This window comes from Saimiri boliviensis, chromosome 15 (assembly GCF_048565385.1).
Source record: "Saimiri boliviensis isolate mSaiBol1 chromosome 15, mSaiBol1.pri, whole genome shotgun sequence".
In the NCBI taxonomy this organism is placed as follows: Eukaryota; Metazoa; Chordata; class Mammalia; order Primates; family Cebidae; genus Saimiri; species Saimiri boliviensis.
Window position 1 is genome coordinate 86,111,713 of NC_133463.1, and position 16,161 is coordinate 86,127,873.

At 40.9% G+C, this 16,161-nt stretch overlaps 1 protein-coding gene and 1 pseudogene across 4 annotated transcripts in view; both read right to left on the bottom strand.

Annotated features, from left to right (window-relative positions):
• The window catches only part of FAM135B (family with sequence similarity 135 member B), a 359,177-nt gene that overhangs the window by 78,933 nt on the left and 264,083 nt on the right, over nt 1-16,161 (bottom strand). The window lies entirely within an intron of this gene.
• LOC141581416 (thymosin beta-10-like) lies at nt 8,284-8,920 on the bottom strand (annotated as a pseudogene).

Genomic DNA, 16,161 nt, shown 5'->3' on the forward strand with positions numbered 1-16,161 from the left:
TGGTTCTTTGCCATCATAAAGCAAAACAAACATTCATCTTCTGATTATGATTATTATTGGTAGAAATTCCATATGAATCCTTTTGCTGGTGTACTTAAATGGTAATTTAGTCAGTAAATTAGTCTATTCTTATATTGCCAAGAGATTTTTGACCTATTCAGAACTTTAAAAAAATAACTCATTATTAGTTAGGTAAGTTGATATACTGACTGTGAATAATTCATAATATCTTATAAATTACCTTAATACCTATGATGCATGTTGCATGAATACGTAAGTTGTTGTGATTAATCTATTTGACTTTAGAGAACAATATTCTCACATTAGAAGCATTGTGATTGGGTTTCTCTACATTCCTTAGCCATCGGGGGGTCAGTCTCATATATCCTCATAATCCTAATTGCTGTTTTTGTGTGTGTGTGTGCTTCCTGTGTACCCATCCCTGTGTTGGACACTTGAGCTCCAGCAGTTAATGAATACTGTCCTCACCTGGAGGATAATATACCCAAATTGAAGGAACCAGGGACACAAACACATAATTGCAGCATAATAAGGTAAGTATGATACCAGAGGAAACCATAGGATGTTGAGAGTGAGCGATAGGGCACACAGAGCTATTTAACAGGTGTGCGTAGAAAACATTTCCTGGACAGATGCTGCTGCAGTTGGATCTTGCAGGTGGAGGTAGATACATAAGGGATAACAGTGGGGCATGCCAGGTACAGAAGCCATCATCAACAAGGGCGTAGAGTGAATGATGTAACAAAGTGCAAGGAGATATAACCAGATATGGGCTGCCAGAGTCCAGGAGAGAAGCAGGAGATGAAGCTCAATGGACAGACTGAATCAGGTCAGGGCGTGGAAAGCTGGGCATAGCGTGTTGATCAAGAATCAATTCCCAGGAAAAGAGCGACATATTAGCTACGTCCAAACCATGTGATAGTGTGCCCTTCAGGGAGACACAGGAAGGCCTTTCTCTGTGATTCTGGCTTCTCACTGGCTCTGGTTTCTGGTCCCTCAAACCCTTAGGAAAGTTGTAATCACAGTATAAATTTTATATAAGTGAAATGGGCCCAGAGAGGTTAAGTCAATAGCTCCCAGTCCCACAAGTGCTAAGATACAAATTTAGAATTCTAAGAGAGCACAGGATGGGTCAAAAACCAAGCTCTTCATCCCACATGGGACTATTCTGAATTCACCAGAATTAAAGTTCCCAAACAGAAGGGTTGCTTCTCAACTGAGGGCAAGACAATGAGAAAAGAGATAATGAAAACAGCAAGAGTAAGAAGAAAACGCCATCAGATGAATAGAATTAATTATGTAGTGTGCGAAGGGTCAAGCAATGATTACTCCTATCCCTGAGAGGCTACTCCAAGATCATCAAATCAGACATGTCTGCAGAACAAGTGAGCTACTGGTCTCAGTGCCTCTGGACATTGCGGTCATTGTGTCTGCTTCTGCTGTGAAAGTTGCAGCAATGCACTGTGGTACCTTAGAGGTTTAAAATTTTGTGCTTTTCTGATTTTAATTATACAAGGCATTAAATTCCTTCGGCTAACATTTGAGTAGGCACAGAGTCAGCAGCTATGACTCTCTTATTGTGAGTTCTAAGATCTCTTGCATGAATTTTGTCTTTGTTTCTCCCCCTAGTATTCTTGATGAGTGTATTAGTTCATTCTTGCATTGCTGTAACGAACCCCCTGAGACTGGGTAATTCATGAAGAAAGGAGGTTTAGTTGACTCAGAGTTTGGCAGGCTTAACAGGAAACATGACTGGAGGCATCAGGAAACTGACGATCATGGTGGAAGGTGAAGGGGAAGCAAGCACCTTCTTCACATAGTGGCAGAAGAGACAGAGAGAGTAAAGGAGGGAAGTGTCATACACTTTTAAACCATTAAATCTTATGAGAATTCAGTATCACGAGAACAGCAGAGGAGAAATTCACCACCATGATCCAATCACTTCCCACCAGGTCCCTCCCCCCAATATTGGGAATTATAATTTGACATGAGATTTGGGTGGGGACACAGAGCCAAACCATATCAATGGGCTTTCTACATATGGTGCATTCTGGAGGAAATCTGAAAAGTAGATCAGAGCAGATGAGCATGGAAAACATATTCTACAGTCTAATACCAAGCATACACACACCCATGTAGCCCCTCATAAGTTACCTTATCTGAGCCTCACAGGGCATTCAGAATCATGTTCAGTGTGGGGTCGGGGAGAAGAAGTGGTCTTTCTCTCTCAAAATTGGACAATCAGTCTGGGGCATGGCTGTGACTTGAATGAGGTGCACCTGATCCCAGAGCTATGCTCCTAATCATCACCAATTCTTGCCTTTCTAGAAAAGATGCTCAGTGCTAAGGTTAGCTCTCTCTTGGCTCTGGCAGAAAACAGATCAGGCTGTTCCGAAGGATCATTAAGCCACATGGGAGACTATTTGGTGGACCTTGTTATATCAGAATATTTAATTCCATAGGAATGCAGCTCAAAATAGGTCTGGCATTTATTCAAATAACCATAGCAATCATAGAAACCAAAAGATTAGTATTTGCATAACAAATCACAGTTTACCTGGGACTTTAAAATAGACTCTATAGGGTATGTGTTACTATTAGTCTCATTCTATAGATGCAGGGAGGGAGGGGGGGTTTCTCAGACAGTGTCAAGAATGAAGAGTTTCCTACAAAAATCGTTTATCAAAATTAATAGGCCACAAATAATCTGAGCATATTTTAAGTAAAAGTTGGATCATTATCAACAACCATGCTGCATTCAAATATCACTGCACGGTTTTGGTAGCTGCATTTGCATAGGGTTTAAAATCAAGTTGTTAAACATATGGCCACGCTGAAGTGACAGTATTTATATTGCATTGCAACATTTAAAAATTGAGACTAGGGCATCTGAGTTCTATTTAATGCTGCTCTCCATCTATTGACTGCTTGTTATTTGCTAGTGTGCTGCTCAATACCACGAACACCTTCTATGTGGCATGTACCCATAAATGTATATGCAGCACATCTGCCATTATTTATCACCTTCACTATAAAATAGCAATTATCAGTCCAGGTGCAATGGCTCACACCTGTCATCCCACTACTTTTCGAAGCCGAGGTGGGCAGATCACCTGAGGTCAGGAGTTCAAGACCAGCCTGACTAATATGGTGAAATAACATGCCTTAAAAATACAAAAGTTAGCTGGGTATGGTGATGCACACCTGTCATCTTAGCTACTCAGGAGGCCGAGGCAGGGGAGTCGCTTGAACCCAGGAGATGGAGGTGGCAGTGAGATGAGATGGAGCCACTGCACTCCACCCTGGGTGACAGAGAGAAACTCTGTCTCAACAATAAAATAGCCATAATAATAGCAATTATCTATGAGCAATGTGGTGAAGAGCAACTAGGGCAGGTAATACAAGCAAGGTGCTTAAGGGAGAGTCTGGCAAAGGATGGAAACCTGGCACAAGATAGGTATTTGTGCTATGAGTACATAGAAGAAAGGTATGCAGCCCACACTGCAGGCATAGGGGGAGTGACGGCCCTTGGGAAGAACTTTAAAGTGTAAAGAGGGATGCTTTAGAGGGATCAGCAGGTAGAGTGATGTTGCTGGCCGTCACAGTGGCAACGGCACCATGCAAATCCTGCTCTGCTTTTCCCTGCTCTGAAGAGACTGAGGTACAGAAAGGTAATAAGATGGAATTAAAGCCCTGTTTCCTTGCAGTCTCCCAAACACAGCTGCCCCTCTGCCTTTTGCATTTCAGGATTATAGACAGATGATATGCATAGGCCATTTCACAATTGGATTTGCTCACAGTGACTCTGCAGACAATAGATTTTTTTTAATTAAGGCAAATGAAGTCAACACAGCATTCCGGTGTGGAGAATACTTAACAATCTACATTTGAAAATGCTGAATCTATCTATTAAAACATTTATAGATAGCACTTTCATTTTCTAGCATTTTACTTCCATTTGTTCTTCATTAAAACCAATTCCCCTGACTGTGTGCAATGTTCAGCAATTTTGTTAGCAGTTGGCAAATTGGATTCTTAATATTTAATCTAATTGGGAACAACATTACACAACTCACACTGAACAAGCAATTTAGTTGTCAGATCATTATTAAACCATAAACACCTTTCTGATGAATGTCTTATTTTTATAGCGTGGTGTAAGATCTGATATATATTTTTTTAATTACTAGTGTCCAATTTAATGTGTACGTATGTGTTAAAAATTACTAAAGAATCACTATGTGTGATATTTTAAAAAATGTGAGACATTATCTGTTAAGTAAAATGAGCGTGAGCTCCACCTTCAGGTTCAACCTAGATTCATATACCGGCTTTGTAAGTTGTAAACTCCGAGATCATGGCTAAGAAGGGACTCCTGAGAGTTCCTGCCTTCACGTGAAAATGCTGAATAGAACTTCAAATACAATTTTGGAATGAGATACCACCGACTGAATATGATTGTTGACAAGATTAAATTACAGAATAAAATACATGTCTGATATGCATTAAGTGCACCATATGATCACTACATAAATAGTAGTCATAGTGAATTAAGTAATAGGTATTATTATCATTATTAGGGTTAATTCTTTCTATTAATATCATTATAATGTCAACAGAATTTCTTCTCATTTTCCCTCATAATTAAGCCACAGTCCAGAGTTACAGGAGACAAACAGATGGAGGAAAGGGAGACGATGGCTAAATTCTGTGTCTTGTTTTCAATTTTATGTAATTTCTTTTTTTTTTTTTTTTTCAAACTTGATGTCTTTGATTGCTTTAAGTCTTGGCTCTCAGATCTGGCAGAAATAGCTTTTGGAGATAGAATTTTAGCTTGTTAAGGATCAGATGTGGAGAAAGTTTATCTCCCTTGCAAATTGCTGTTTATAGATTTAAGCAAGAGAAGGATGGATTTAAGCACTAGAATGATGCAAGAAGTAAAAATAAATGAAAATGGACTGGGGATTTTACAAAGGAGGGAAAGTCCAATGAACTCACTCAGAAGCAGAGAGGAAGCAGCAAGCTTCACTGGGCTGGAACCCACTTAGAGGACAGTACCAAGCAGGCACCCACAATGGACAGGAGACCCTGATGGATAGGAGAGCTTCTGTAGCCCTGAAGACTTGTGGCGGGAAGTCTGCTGTCAAGCCAACTGGATTCAACATAGCTTTCCATGGTGTTCTGGATGGCTTTGTTGTGGAGGCCTTCCTAACCCTGGAACCAAAGCCTGATCATCCTCCTGTGCTTTCACTTTGACCTAATTTCTCCAAATCCAACCTGTTCTGTCCCTGACACAAGTCTCCCATCCCAACTCAACTGCATCTCTATTCTATGCCTTCACCTTACCATATCCATTGCGCAGCCAGCCAGGTAATTGTTCCAGGATTTTTCTCAACAGAGATCCCAGTAAAGAGAGTCCATCTCCTCTTGGGAACTCCTCTGCCATTTCCTCGACTCAAATGCTATTACTATTTCTATACAAAGGGAAAGAAAGGATAGAGGATGATTCTGAGCTTTCCGGTGACTGAAATAAACAGATTTTTTTTTCAAATGGTTTTAGATCCCACAAAGATGGACATGATTAAATATCTAGAGTCTAACAGCCTGGACTCAAATCCTAGAACCATCAATCACAATCTACCTAATCTTGGGCCAGTTCCTCATCTCTCTATGCCTAAGTTACCTCATCTCTAAAATGAGGGATAACGAATAGATTCCTGGTAGGGCGCTAGTGAAGAGCAAATTAGATAATGTGTGCAAGAACTTAATTTGGGAGCCAGAAAATAGTAAATGCTCAAAATAATATTTTAGCTAATACTATTCTATTAATTGACTCTGATCTGAATATTAGCCATAGAACCACTTCCCTTATATCATTAAACTCACCGCCATAATCCCTGGAAATAACTATTATGTAGCAAAGGGAACTTTAGACTTGGAGTCTTGAATCTAGCATCTAATATTTACTAGACGGACAATCCTAGGCAGTTCACTTTCAGCCTCTGAGCCTCAGGATTCCATTCTATGCTAGAAATTAACAAGTTGCAGAGGTATTATAAACATTAAATGAAACAAGAGGGTGAAAGTGCTTTGGGGCAGAGAGAACACTATAGAACCTCAAAATCTTGTTGCATTAATTGATGCATCAATGGTAATCATCAGAAAGTGCAAATAAGGGACCTTGGGAAGGTTGCATAGGCACTCCATTCTCCCCACCCTCCTCCCACCCGTGAATGGCTCAGATCCTCTAAGTGATGCCAAGCAAAGATTAGAGAAGCACCCCCGCCCCCAGAAGATATTCTGGCAGCCGTGAGCAATCATCAGTTTCTTTGAACATTCTCTTGGGAAAGAGAATGAGATTAGCAGGGAACAGGATTCTCTGTGCTACCTAGAGAAAGCAATCAAAGAGGCAGAGGGGATGGTAAAAGTCAGTGAGAAGTGAGACTCATTCCCAATAATAAATACCCAGAACAGGCTATATTACAGCGAACAGTACAGTCTATGTGGTGCAACACCTGCAGGCAGAGAGCACGTGTGAACCTGGAACAGTCTGAAGACGATTCCAATAGTGTCTACTCCAGGAGTAATCTGCAGGGGAATGATGGCAGTGTGTTGCTGGTTGCCAATTTAAATGTAAATAACTACCATCGCATTTTTTATTAAGACACTACCAATAAGACAGAACCACTGGGGGGATGGTTAGATAAAAGAGGACACATCTTATCAATTCTGAGATAAGCTTTCTTCAGACCATATATATATATATATATATATATATATATACACACACACACATATATAAATATATATATACACATATATATACACATATATGCATATATATACACATATATATATATATATTTTTTTTTTTTTCCCCGAGACGGAGTTTCGCTCTTGTTATCCAGGCTGCAGTGCAATGGCATGATCTTGGCTCATTGTAACCTCCGCCTCCTGAGTTCAGGCAATTCTCCTGCCTCAGCCTCCTGAGTAGCTGGGATTACAGGCACATGCCACCATGCCCAGCTAATTTTTTGTATTTTTAGTAGAGACGGGGTTTCACCATGTTGGCCGGGATGGTCTCGATCTCTTGACCTTGTGATCCACCCGCCTCGGCCTCCCAAAGTGCTGGGATTACAGGCGTGAGCCACCGCGCCTGACCCCAGACTGTATTTTAATAACATTCACACTCATGGTATTTATTGAGTTCCAGGGGCTTACACAGATGCTGAAGGTTATAGCATGAAGGCACACATCTGCCTTCACCGGGCCTTAGCCCGTAGTGAAGACAGATAACCGTCTTCAGTGAGACTGGCATTGCACTAATGGAGAGAGGAAAAGGATGCAGGTAAGGGCTGTAGGGTAATGCCTCTCTGAGCCAGGAACCTTCATTCTGAATCCTAAAGAGTGGGCAAGGGATAGCTTCAAAAAGTGAATTATCTGATGTGCTGCCTTTCTCAGTCATTTGGGCAATAAATACCTACACTTGTCTGATGTATTTATGAACAAGAGGGTGCTTGGAAAGCCATTACCATGTCTAAGCCCTGTTAAAGAGCCAGTGATGGGTTGTAGGTTGGTGAGTGAAAATCTGATCTCCAAACTCGGATTAAATCACAGGAATCTTTGACTTTGTAGTATTCACAATAAGCATATTCATGTAGTCTAAACCATGTTCTTGGAAGACAGCTACAATCCTAACCATCTTATAAAAGGGGAAACTGAGGCATGAGGACACATAATAAGTAGACTGCAAAGCTTTCCAGGATTTTGGGCTACGAGTCTACTAGCTGCTTCACTGTGTGGTTGTGTTACTTTTGTCAAATAACACAAACCTTTGCTACCTTGGTTTCTTGATAGACATGACAGTATAACGTCACCTCAGAGCTACAAAGGTTAAGTGAGATAATCTTTGTAAGTGTTGCCTGTCACCAGCCTAACCAGCGTCATCACCACCATCATCAACAACATCATCGCCATTAAGACCTGAGAAACATGCCCACTTAGGTCAAGAGTCTGGAAATTTTGCCCATAATCTATATTTATGTAAATGGTAACTAAATGAAATAATGTGCTTCATGGCTAGAATTATCAATATACTTCTGGATGTTCATATCTAGACAATAAAACAGTACAACTGAAAAAGCTCTTAGCTTAAGTGTAGGAAAAACTAATTTGGAATCCCAATATTGTTCTCTGCAAAATGAGAAAAAAGTATTTCCTCTAGCCTTCCATGTGCAGCTATTCATTTGTTCTCTGATGTAGTTCTTTATTTCTTTTCTTTTTTTTTTCTTTTTTTTTTTGCCACGAGGTGTGTTTTATTTTCATTATTCATACAAATGATTTTCTATAATATCCCGGGGCAAACCACAGAATTTGGCAGTCCGATTGGGGGGATCCTTTCAGAGACCCACAGGCCAGTGGCATGGGCACGGAGTGCCCAGGTTCACAGTGTAGCTTGTGGCTCGTGTCCATCTTGCAGGTGGCTCTTCCTCCACATCAGGACTGGGATCTCGAAAATGACAGGGGTAGGAAACCCTCCAAGCTCTTAGGAAATTTCACTCTGCTTCTCCTGCTCAACGGTCTCTTTGGTCGGCAGGGTGTTTTACTTCTGTGTCTCCATTTTCTCCAGCGTGGCCTTACCAAAGCTGGTGATTTCTCCCATGTCTGGTTTGTCTGCTATTTTCTTAAAACAATCTGTATGGTCCTGCTCCAAACCCGGGCTCCTGCTGCTCCTACTCACATTGCTGCAGCAAGAGACCTGATGTATTTCTTTTTTTTTTTTTTTTTTGAGACAGAGTTTTGCTCTTGTTACCCAGGCTGGAGTGCAATGGCACGACCTCGGCTCACCGCAACCTCCGCCTCCTGGGTTCAGGCAATTCTCCTGCCTCAGCCTCCTGAGTAGCTGGGATTACAGGCACGCACCACCATGCCCAGCTAATTTTTAGTATTTTTAGTAGAGACGGGGTTTCACCATGTTGACCAGGATGGTCTCGATCTCTTGACCTCGTGATCCACCCGCCTCGGCCTCCCAAAGTGCTGGGATTACAGGCTTGAGCCACCGCGCCCGGCCTAGACCTGATGTATTTCTTTACACAACAGTATTCAGTGAGTTTCTGCCCATGTCTGAGGTGCTGAGGATGTCTCAGTGTTCGTGACCTACCTCTCATTGCCTTCATGGAGCTTTTGTAGCAGTGGAGACAAAGTAGGAAGAGGAAAAAGCTGAATGTTACTACAGAACAGCCATGGGATAAAGACAAGAAACTGGAGGGATTCTTTCAGGCTGTCTCTTAAATGTAAGGGATTCTTATTTCTGTATCAAAAATTACCTCTCTCTGCCAAACGATGACACTATTAATGGAAGTCATATTTAACTCCCACCTCTTCACACTAAGTATAATTGGTAGACTTTAATGGGTGAAAATTTAGTATTTACGGAAACATAATAACTAAGATGATTTCCAAATGTGTGAGCAATGAGACTTTGGGGTAAAATAAAAACTGAATCCATGTAGACACAGTTCTTGAATTAACCAAAAAATGTCTGCGCATAGGAGCAAAGATAGAATTAATTCTACTATTACTTCTAATTAAAGCTACACTAAAAATAATTAGAAAAATAAAAGCAGGAGAAGGAAAAAGATGAGAGCTACTATTTATTTAATATTTACCATGTCAATCGCTCTATATACATTAATCATAAGAACGACCATAGAAGTCACATGGGGCTAGCAATATGCTCTGCTCACAATCACAAATTAGTGTAGCACAACACCCACATACCAAAGGGTGAACACTTCAGAATTACAGATGTGGGTTAAAATTTGAGCTCTAATAATTTCCCTTAGGAAAGACACCTAGCTTCTCAGATCCCCTGCTGGCTCCTCTGCAGAGTGGGACTCATACTTAGAAATGCGGCCGGGCGCGGTGGCTCAAGCCTGTAATCCCAGCACTTTGGGAGGCCGAGGCGGGTGGATCACGAGGTCGAGAGATCGAGACCATCCTGGTCAACATGGTGAAACCCCGTCTCTACTAAAAATACAAAAAATTTGCTGGGCATGGTGGCGCGTGCCTGTAATCCCAGCTACTCAGGAGGCTGAGGCAGGAGAATTGCCTGAACCCAGGAGGCGGAGGTTGTGGTGAGCCGAGATCGCGCCATTGCACTCCAGCCTGGGTCTGGGTAACAAGAGCGAAACTCTGTCTCAAAAAAAAAAAAAGAAATGTTCACACATGCTAGAAAAGTTAGAAAAGATGATGCTTGCAAAAACGGAACACTTTATACAGCACAGAGTACTTGTTCAATAAATATCCCTTCTCCTTTCCTTTCACCTACACACACTGGATTTCTTGCCTTCTAAGGTTTGCTACAGACCACTCTAGAGACCCTGTTCAATGCCCTGCTCCTCCTGGATTTACACACACACACACACACACACACACAGAGATTTATGAATAGAATTCTGTCCTATCAGACAAGGCAATGCAGCCAAGAAACTGCTTACCCGGCACTAGTAATATACTCCTTGAGAAAATGAAATTGAACCAAAATAGAAAATAAAACCATTTCTAAAATTCCAACAATAAACATAAGTTGATATGAGTTGAACACATTTGCAGGTGATGATAAATAATCATGTGCCTACTTATGTGGCTGACAGAGTGCACTGTGTCTGCAACTGCCATTAATAACCACGTAGCTGAACCCTAGTAATTTGGTCTCCATGGAAACAGAAGGTAATATCTGCACTACCGTTCCTAGATGGATCTTTTATTATTTCAATATTTGAAAAGTGATTTTTCAAGATGATAGAATCTGTAAAACACATTCAATTATGTATAACATGGGAGATGGAAAGTGTGGAGTTTTGAATACTCCTTTGGTTTTGCTTATTTTTCAGGGAGAAAAGAAAATGACACAGATGGGGAGAACAGGTTGATATTTTAGAGGAAAGGATCACAGTTCCCAGATCTCCTGTAATTTCTAACATGATTAAACTTGGAACCTGTCCTTGGCAGCTTTCATCATAGGTGTCGATGTACTGCCTTTAGTCATTTCACAGAAGTCCAGCAGGTACCAACGAATGCCCAGAACCCTAGTGAATTCACTCGGCAATTCACTTGGCAATCACATATTGATGATCGCAAAATCTGGGTAAATATTTGATTTGAAGATTGAGAAAATTCCAGAGAAGCGTGGTCTAAGATAACAAATAGACCAAGCCATCCTATTCCTCAACTAGTTAAAACGGAAAACCAGGGTCATCCTTGAATGTTCTTTCTCTCTCACCCAGACCTGTTTATTCTCCCTCTTAAATGATTCACTTTACCTCCCTCCTCCATTTTCTGTTGCATTAGCACAGATTGGGTTCTCCTTTAGAATACTGCAAATGCACACTTTGACTAGTCTGCTCTTTCCCCCTGGGACTCATGTTCTGGGGGAAACAGAAACAGACACATATGTACTAATGATAAGCAGTTCATAGGAACTACTCATAGACAACAGCTGATGAAAGGCTGACCTTCTGCCCTGCATTATCTTATAGATTTTAATATATTAACTCATTTTCTTCTCACCCCAAACACACTGATTGTGCTTGTTAATATTATTTCTATTTTACAAATGACTAACTCATATACAAATAGGGTGATTTGCCTAAAATCACACAGACATATGCATGCGTGCACACACACACACACACACACACACACACACACACACTCATGTGCAGAAAGTAACAGAGCAGAGAGTAGAACAGAAGCAATCTGGGTCCACAGCCCATGCTGCATTGCACATGGTGGGCACTAAAGCAGGTACATAATTTGAAATGCTTGGTTTTCCCAGAGGTGACGATATTATAACTACAGCACTCTTGGTTGGGTCATCTTTCTAGCCAGGAGTCTAGGACAGACCCACTGTTTCTTTCTGAGCCCTAGGCAAGTATAATTCAAATGTCACTCTAAACAGCAACTGAACTTCCACCCTCTCCTCTGGGGCACCTTGGGAAGGTCCTGCTGTGACCAACTGCTAGTGAGAGGCAAAAAGCATCATTGTTGAGCCTGGAGCCTCTGAAGCCACACTGTCCAGGCATGCGTCCTGCACGGATGCTTACCAGCTGGTTCCTTGAGCTTTATGGGCTTCAATTTCTTCATCTTAAAAATGAGATTATTAATGACCCATCTTATAGGTTGTCATTTTATTTAAATGAGTGAATAAATGCACAGAGCCTAGAAATACATCTAATACGTTGTATTTGGTTAAGTATCGATGAGGAAGAAGACGAGGGGGATGATAATGATGCTATTGGCAGCGAAGTGGAAACTGAAAACTGCTGTCACTTCTATACCACGAAAACCCCCCAAAAAACTATTTTGAGGCCTGTGTTCATACTGTTATACTGCCAGTGTAAATTTCATCTCATGGTTTATAAGAAAACAGGGAATAGAACAACAAGTAACTGCACATATATAAATGTTCAAAAGTCCCACATTAAAAAGAAAAAGAAGTGTAGGAAGAGAGGGAGCACTGCTTCAGCCAACAAGAAGAAACAGAGTCCAAATGTACTCACCCGTCTGAAAATAACTAAAATCTAGATGAGACAGGTGAACATGTTTTTCAGGCTTTGGCTATTAGGCACATAGACTAAAAATGAAGTGAGACCTCCTACTGTTTGTTCTAATATACTTCCTGAAGGGAGTTTCTGGGCCGTGATGCAGAAAGGTGAAACCCAGGCACACTCTAGCAGACTCTTTGTATTAGTCATTTCTTGCATTGCTATAAAGAAAATGCCTGAGACTGGGTAATTCAGAAAGAAAAAAGGTTTAACTGTGATCTTTTCCTCTAAAATATCAACCTATTCTCCCCACCAGCATCATTTTCTTTTCTCCCTGAAAAATAAGCAAAAACCAAAGGAGTATTCAAAACTCCACACTTCCTACCTCCCATGTTATGCACAATTGAATGTATTTTACAGGAAGCATACTGGCTTCTGTTTCTGGAGAAGCCTCAGGAAATGTACAGTCATGGAAGAAAAAGGAAAAGCAGACGCCTCTTACATGGCAGGAGTAGGAGCAAGAGAGACAGCAGGGAAGTGTCACTGTCACACATTTGCCAACAACCAGATCTCCGGAGAACTCACTTGCTATGTAGCACCAAGGGGGATGGTGCTAAGCCATTCATGAGAACTCCACCCTCATGATCCAGTCACCTCTCAGCAGGCCCCACCTCCTCCAACACTGGGGAGTAGAATTCAACAGGAGATCCCCTTGTCTATTTTGGCTTTTGTTGCCATTGCCTTTGGTGTTTTACTCATGAGGTCCTTGCCCATGCCTATGTCCTGGATGGTATTGCCTAGGTTGTCTCCTAGAGTTTTTATAGTGTTAGGCCTCATGTTTAAATCTTGAATACATCTAGAGTTAATTTTTGTATAAGATGTAAGAAAGGGGTCCAATTTCAGCTTTCTGCATATGGCTAGTCAGTTTTCCCAACACCGTTTATTAAATAGGGAATACTTTCCCCATTACTTGTTTTTTTTCAGGTATGTCAAATATCAGATCGTTGTAGTTGTATGGCATTCCTCTTGAGGCCTCTGTTGTGTTCCATTGGTCTATACCACTGTTTTGCTATCAATATCATGCTGTTTTGATTATAGTAGCCTTGTAATATAGTTTGAAGTCAGTTAGCGTGATGCCTCCAGCTTTTTTGTTTGTTTTGCTTAGGATTGTCTTGGTTATGTGGGCTCTTTTTCGGTTCCATATGAAGTTTAAGGTGTTTTTTTTCCAATTCTGTGAAGAAAGTCATTGGTGGCCTGATGGGGATAGCGTTGAATCTATAAATTGCACTGGGCAGTATGGCTATTTTCACAATATTGATTCTTCTTAACCATGAGCATGGAATGATTTTCCATCTGTTTGTGTCCTTTTAGACAAGTGGGATCTAATTAAACTTAAGAACTTCTGCACAGCAAAAAAACTATCAAGAGAGTGAAATAGCAACCAAAAGAATAGGAAGAAGTTTTTGCAATCTACCCATCAGACAAAGGGATAATATCTAGAATCTACAGAAAACTTAAACAAATTTACAAGAAAACAAACAAACATACCCATTCAAAAGTGGGCAAAGATTATAAACAGACACTTTTCAAAAGAAGACATTTATGCCACCAACAAACATATGAAAAAAAGCTCATAATCACTGGTCATTAAAGAAATGAAAATCAAAACCACATTGAGATACTACCTCATGTCAGTTAGAATGGCTATCATGAAAAAGTCAGGAGACAATAGATGCTGGAGAGGCTGTGAAGAAATAGGAAAACTTTTACACTGTTGGTGGGAGTGTAAATTAGTGCAATCATTGTGAAGACAGTGTGGCGATTCCTCAAGGATCTAGAAATAGAAATACCATTTGACCCAGCAATCCCATTACTGGGTATATACCCAAAGGATTATAAATCATTCTATTATAAATATACATGCACATGTATGTTTATTGTGGCACTGTTCACAATAGCAAAGACTTGGAATCAACACAATGCCCATCAATGACAGACTGCATAAAGAAAATGTGGCACATATACACTGTGGAATACTATGTAGCCATAAAAAAGATGAGTTCATGTCCTTTGCAGGAACATGGATGAAACTGGAAACCATCACCCTCAGCAAACTGACACAAGAAGATAAACAAACACTGCATGTTCTCACTCATAAGTGGGTATTGAACAATGAGAACACATGGGCACAGGGAGGGGAACATCACACACTGGGGCCTGGGGGGTGGGTCCTAGGGGAAGAATAGTAGGGGGTAGGGGGATTGGGGAGGGATAGCATTAGGAGAAATACCTAATGTAGATGATGAGGCAATGGATGCAGCAAACCACTTCCATGGCACATATATTCCTGTGTAACAAACCTGCATGATCTGCACATGTACCACGGAACTTAAAGTATAATTAATAAATAAATAAAAGAATTCAACATGAGATTTGGTGGGGACACAGATTCAACCATATTACTCTCAGATTTGAGAAGACAGAATGCAAATTAGAGCAAGTTTAGGTAGGCTAGAGTTCACAGGACAAAGTACTGAATAGCCAAAGAAACAATTCCCAGAGGTCAGGAAGGACTGAGAATTAACTGATGTATCACAAAACAGAATGAAAAACCTCATAATTCGTGGAATATTGAGTAGAAAACTCAGAAGGGCATTACCTCAGTAATTGGGTAAAATTAGCCCTAGATAAAAGCTGCTCTGATCCCACCTAACAAATCTTAAAAAGCAAGCTTTGAGGCCAGGCACAGTGGCTCACATTTGTGATCTCAACACTTTGGGAGGCCAAGGCAGGCAAATCACAAGGTTGGGTGTTGGAGACCAGCCTAACCAACATGGTGAAACCATGTCCCTACTAAAAGTACAAAAATTAGCTGGGCGTGGTGGCATGTGCTTGTAATCCCAGCTACTCAGGATGCTGAGGCAGGAGAATCACTTATACCTAGGAGGCAGATGTTGCAGTGAGCCGAAATGATGCCACTGCACTCCAGCCTTGGCGACAGAGCAAGACTCTATAAAAGAAAAAAAAAAAGTAACTTAACCACATCCAATTACAGAGCTAAAGAATGCATATGTATGCATGAGTGTGCACACGCAGGCACACACACCTATACATACCCAGCTCTGAAAACTATAAAACCACAATGCTTATCATTAAATGCAAACTACTAGGCATACAAGTAAGCAGGAAAAACAAAATATGTGTAAAGAGAAAAATTGGTCAATAGAAACTAATTCAGAAATGGCAGCAATGATAGAGTTCTCGGCAAGGACAGTTACAAAGAGAAAGAACATGACGTAGGGAGTGGGAGGCTGAGATGTGGAGGAAAAAAGGAGGAGATGGAGAGAGAGAGACAGAGAAGAGGAGCTGAGAAAGTGGCAGAAACAGAAGGGCAACTGAGAGGTAAGGAGATAAACAGAGAATCCATGTGAGTAAGGAGAGAGATGCCTGGGGAGAAGAGGCAGATACAGGAGTAGCAGCTAGCAGTGGCAAAGAGAAGGGATATAATAGGATGACGAAAAAAGGTCAAATAGCAATCACCTGCCCATTACTTCTTAACTATTATCACAATTGCAACTCATAATCAGTGCAA